The following is a 6132-nucleotide window of genomic DNA, read 5'->3' as shown; positions in this document are numbered from 1 at the left end:
CGACAGTACACATCACTTAAAAATCATAGTGATGATGTTCCTTTTGCTCAACCAAAAAAATGGATACGTTTGTTCGTCAAATTACTGAAATCTTTACTCCTGTTCTTGTCAATCTTTCTTATGCTATTATTAAAATATTTTTCCTCTCGCCTAGACGCCTACCATTTTGGAAGGTCTTATATGTCTACTTGCACCATAGTCTGTCTCTACTTTTTTTTTGAAAATTCTTAAAGCAGACATTTTTCAGTGGGGCCTGGTTATCTATGATTCTATGTATATAGTAAACTACAGTGTGAATTTGTGTTATCTTAGTTGCATTTATTGCGATGCATAAGTGTTTGTCTGTTGGACTAAAAATAGTGTAAAAAAATAAAATAAAAAACTTATCCAAAAAAACAGTGTAAAAAAATCTATTTATATTCTGGTGATTGTTTTTTTTTTCTTTTTTGAAAATATTTTAAAAATTAGGTTTTCCGATATTTTCATATAGATATAAAAAAAAAAAAAAAAATTCACACAACTTTGAAATATCAATACAAAATAATTAAAATCAACCTCCATGTATTAACAAATTCTATCAATAAAAAAAAAGGACATCTAAACCTGTAAAATATATTCTATTTTCTTATTTATTTTGTTTTCTTTATGGGATTTTTGAAGACTTATAAATAAATGAGTGGCTCAATCAGAATATTCGGAATAAGTTTCTTGGCTTGATCGCAGGAGTGCAGGACATTAATTTGGTCCTTATGGCTATAACTTCATAGATGTTGGCCAATGGCAATTTGAAGTTACTCTCATAAGAGATAATTATTTTTCTTTCTATTTCATTTTGCTTGAAAGTATAATTATGTGCAAACAAAATGAAAGAGTGATTACAATGATTTTTTTTTTTTTTTTTTTTTTAAGAAACAATGAAAAAACACACACATACAAGTGAGAGAAAATATAATTCCAACACAAAAAGTATACTATAAATTTCACTCAAAAGCCATAATAAATTACAATGGTTAATTAACTACCGACGAGACATGTGAGGTTTTACATGTGCCATCTTAATCGTGTGAGTAGTAAACTAATGTGAAAATGCTTCGAAATTTTAGTTGTATACTTATTCCGTAGGAAAAACTCGCTGCCTTTTTTCTCTCATAATCATAAATTGAGAATGGCTGATTAACCATAATAGCGTCATTGAATTCAATATGAGGCTTATGAGCGCTGCATGATTATGACACGCAGAAACTATTAATGGACAAAGGAATATCTCATTTGTCAATTCGAATAGATGCCCATTTGCATGCTTGTAACTTGCATTCTTCTCAAAAAAAAAAAAAAGAAAAAAAAAATTTGTAACTTGTATTGTGTGTGAGCTAATTAAGGAGGGCCATATGGGTTAGTACGTACTTAGTACTATCTAAGCTTTAATGATACTATCTAAGCTCTAAGGAGGGCCAATGGAGCTTGTATTTTTTATTTTAAGAAAAAAGAAAAGAAAAGAAAAACCATCTAAAATCTTCATCTATTTTATTTATTTATATATTTATTTAAGTGATCATGATGTTGAGACTTTAGATGACCATTTTTTAATTAAGAACCGTGAAAGTTCACTTGGTATGTAAAACATTAGTGAATATTTAGACCCTCAATTTCGAAAATTACCAACACAAGCTTATATTCAAACAACATATGTGTGGAATGATAAATATAAGATATACCTAAACAAACAAACTACTTTAAGCCATAATTTAATCACAACACAGTAGTAATTAAATGCAAAGAGTAAAGGATAGAGAGAAACAAACGCAAGATAACACTGGCACGTGTTATCGAAGAAGAACCCAAAGAACTCGGTTAAAAACCTCTTCGCCGCCCTCCAAGCGGTAAAATGATTTACTAGAAAATCAGTTGGGATATATGAATAGCAATAGACCTTCAAAGCCTAATCTACTCGATGCACCTAAGCTCTCCAAGCTTCTTGTTCCAACAAAGTTAAGTATAACTGTATCTTCTCTAACTTTCCAGATCTCACAATAAGCCTATTGCATCAATCAAATGAATTGATCTTCTTTGAATTGCTTCCCAAGCACCAAATAACATCCTCACTAATATGAATATGGTGAGGTAAGGATTTGGCTAAAGATCCTTTCAAGGGTATGACAATGGAGAGGGTGAGAGTAGAGAAATTTGAGAATCAAAGGTATAAGATTGTGGATGAATCAATCTTGTTGTTCTTTAGGGTTTATCTATCAAAATTCTTTTTAGAAGCTCTACATTGCGTAGGTATAAAGGTATTTATAGTAGGGTATGAGAAGGAATGTAAAAAGTCATTTTTCTACAAAACAGGGGGCTTTGGCGAGTGACTCACGATTGTGATGAGTCACGAGTTCCAGTTGCCAACTAATAGAAAGGCCAAATTGTACTTTTTGTCCTGTAATGATCCAGTTGTCATGACCCTTCAACTTCCTGCATGCTCCACATGTGTGACACTTCTAGCGAGTTACCACTCGCAAGTCAGTCGCAAGTTCCAGTTGTAAGATGTTTTTTGATTGCACACACTTGATTAAATCTTCACACTCTCACACACAACACCCTTACATAATTTCCACCTAAATACAGGGTTTCTAATTGCTAAATTACAAGCAAATTTGGCACGGAATAAAGCCAACACATAGTTGAATAAATTCAACCTCACAGACCGAATTGAACCAACCACAAAATTATGTGAACAAAGGGATCAAAGACGTTGAATCGACCCCATAAACATAAGGATGAAATTATTCAATTTTAGAAATTGTAGAGATTAAATCCGAAAATTTTAAACTTAGAAAATCAAAATCAAACCCCGGGACCAAAAATATAATCGACCCTATTCTATTATACTATATTATATATATCATAGGTAAAGCAACAACTTATTTTATGTTTAAAATAAGCTAAAGGTAGATATTTGGATACACCAAAAGGTTGACTTGGATAACATCGTCCTCTCACCACTGCTACGGACATATCTTGTCTCTAAGCTTCTACGCAATTGTGTTAAGATTTAAGAAATATATAAAAATAATAATAACAATAAATAAATATGAAAACAATGAAGCAGAAGACAAGAGTGTCAAACTACACGGCCACGAATCCCTCGTCATGTTATTAAACAATTTCTTCATTTCTTAATCTGCTAGTTTTGCTATTTTTTAAAACCAAAATTCTTAATCTTTGCTACTTATAATTAAACAATCTAAATTACCGGTCTAGTTGTGTACATTGTGTGTATTGAATGGCCCACAAATCAAACTTTGCTAAGTCGGTAACATTACACGCCGGATTATATATATAGATGACTATATGAGTATGACTAATAATGATCACATAATAGAGAGGTGCATAGCATGTTGTCAAGTGGGCTTGTTAGCCTAATACCAAAAAAAAAAAAAAAATCGTTTGTGCATACTCAAACACGATTAATTCTTAGGTGCTTACAGAGTACAAGAAATTTTTTTTTTTTTTTTCAAATTTATGATGGATCTATTTATTAAATTTATTAAAGAATCTACCATATATATTAGAGAAAATTAAAAAAAAAAAATGATTTCATTATACTTCAAAGATACTTAAGAATTTTCTCACAAACCCAAGATAAAAAAGAACGTCTTGGTTAAATTCTTCGTCAATAAAAAAGAGGACAACTTTTATTCTCCTCTCTTTTTCACTTGTACTTTTCATTTGTTATTATTAATTCTTTTCAGGGTTTTTCACTTATATGTTTTTAACCTTTTTTTTTTTTTTTTAAATTTTTTTCTACACAACCTTTTCGAGTCATCTCAAAAGGTGATTTCATTTTGAAAATGGCCCCTTTAAGGCTTTAATAAAGTGCCAATTACATCAAGTGCTGATTTCAGTGCTTAGCCGGTGGGAACTGCACTGGACTAGGGGTGCGTGTGTCACGTGTTAAATCAGTAGTTTAAGACTTTTTTGCTGAATGGATAGTATTATGGCGAAAAACACATTTTGGTCCCTACATTTTCAGTCGATTTCCGTTTTAGTCCCTAAGTTTTTTTTTTACCGCTTTTAGTCCCTCTCTTGAAAAACGGTTCCATTTTGGTCCCTACCGTTACATCATAAACGGATATTGCTGATGTGGCAAACGACATGCACTGTTGGCTTGACGTGGTCATTAAAATAATAATAAAAAATGCCACGTCAGCATTTAAATTAAAAAAATTAATTTATTAATTTTAACTAAATAAAAAAAATTAAAAACAGAATTAAAAACTAAAAATCATATGAACTAAGATCTAAGTATGTCTTGAACAAGAACACCAAGAACACAAACTCAAATTCAAGAATACAAACCCAGAAATTTAAAAAACAAACAAAAATAAGAAGAAGGTATTTTTCACTATTTATCCACCTGACACTTCTTCTATTAACTAAAACTAGAACCGGATAATAAAAAAACTCTCCTTCCCCGAAAACAAAACCATCTCCCCTAACACTCATCTCCCCTAACACTCATCTCTCAAAAACCCAAACTGAAAAACCCTTTTGAACCCATAGCTAACGCATCAATTTCTGGGTTTGGATCGTCGAATCCGTAGATCTCAGTCTCTCTATCCTTCCTCATTCTCAGATCGGAGCTTAGATTTTTATTTTTATTTATTTATTTATTTTTTTTTTGTGGAGAACCAAACGGTCCTCACTCTCAGATCGGCATGGAGCTTAGATTAGTGTGGATTGTGAGATATCTCCATTGAGTGAAACAGAAAACAAATCAATAAGTTGTGGTTTGGGTAAGTGATTGTTCTGATTTGGTATTTGTTGGGTGGTGGATTTCTGGGTTGATCTGAGCGTGACCGGAGCTGGGTGTGTGCTGTGATGTGTGCGTGGGTTTGGATCGGTGGGTTTCTGGGTTGATCTAGGCGTGACCGAAACTGGGTGTGTGCTGTGATGTGTGCGTGGGTTTGGATCGGCGGAGATCAGAGTGGGTTTGAACTAATACTTTGATGGTTTTTTTTTTTTTTTTTTAATTTCTGGATTTGTGTTCTTGGATTTGAGCTTGTGTGCTGTGATGTGTGCATAGGTTTGGATCGGCGGAGATCTGGGTTTGAACTAATGCTTTGATGGTTTTTTTTTTTTTTTTTAAATTTCTAGGTTTGTGTTCTTGGATTTGAGTTTGTGTTCTTGGTGTTCTTGTTCAAGACACACTTAGATCTTAGTTCATATGATTTTTAGTTTTTAATTCTGTTTTTAATTTTTTTTATTTAGTTAAAATTAATAAATTAATTTTTTTAATTTAAATGCTGACGTGGCATTTTTTATTATTATTTTAATGACCACGTCAGGCCAACAGTGCATGCCGTTTGCCACATCAGTAATATCCGTTTATGATGTAACGGTAGGGACTAAAATGGAACCGTTTTTCAGGAGAGGAACTAAAAGTGGTAAAAAAAAAACTTAGGGACTAAAACGGGAATCGACTGAAAATGTAGGGATCAAAATGTGTTTTTCGCCTAATATTATTCAAGGAAAAAGAAGACTACAACACAGGAAATCACCCAGCCTCCTCCCTGATAACTTTAGCAAAACAGGGAGGGCTGTTACAAAAGCTAAAAGAACCACAAACACTATATAACAGACACCATTTAGCAAGAGAGTGGGCAGCCTCATTGGCTTCTCTAGGGACCCACGTAAAAGACAAACAAGGGATATTGGAAGCTAGAAACTTTACACTGTGGATGACATTCTCAATAGCCCATGGGATGTCCCTGCCATGCTCTGTGATTGACTTGAAGCAAACCTGAGAATCGCCTTCAACCAAAATTGGAGCTGAATTTAAAGGCTCAGCAAGTTGCAATGCCCATAAAATAGCCTCTGCTTCTGCCTGGAGAGGGAGGGTGGTGTTCACTTTTTTGGAGCAAGCAAATACCAACTCCCCTCTCCAGTCCCTAGCTATGACTGCAACAACAGAATGATGGGCACCAACAGCAGCATCAACATTTAATTTAATAGAACCTAGCTCAGGTTTCACCCATTTAGCTTGAAAACAAATGCCTCTGATCTGAGGAGAGGATCTGACTTTACGATGCTCAGCAAATAATCTAACAATTTTGGCTTTTAAATCTTCATAGCTGGCTG

This window comes from Quercus lobata, chromosome 2 (genome assembly GCF_001633185.2).
Source record: "Quercus lobata isolate SW786 chromosome 2, ValleyOak3.0 Primary Assembly, whole genome shotgun sequence".
NCBI lineage: Eukaryota > Viridiplantae > Streptophyta > Magnoliopsida > Fagales > Fagaceae > Quercus > Quercus lobata.
This window is presented reverse-complemented; position numbering follows the sequence as displayed.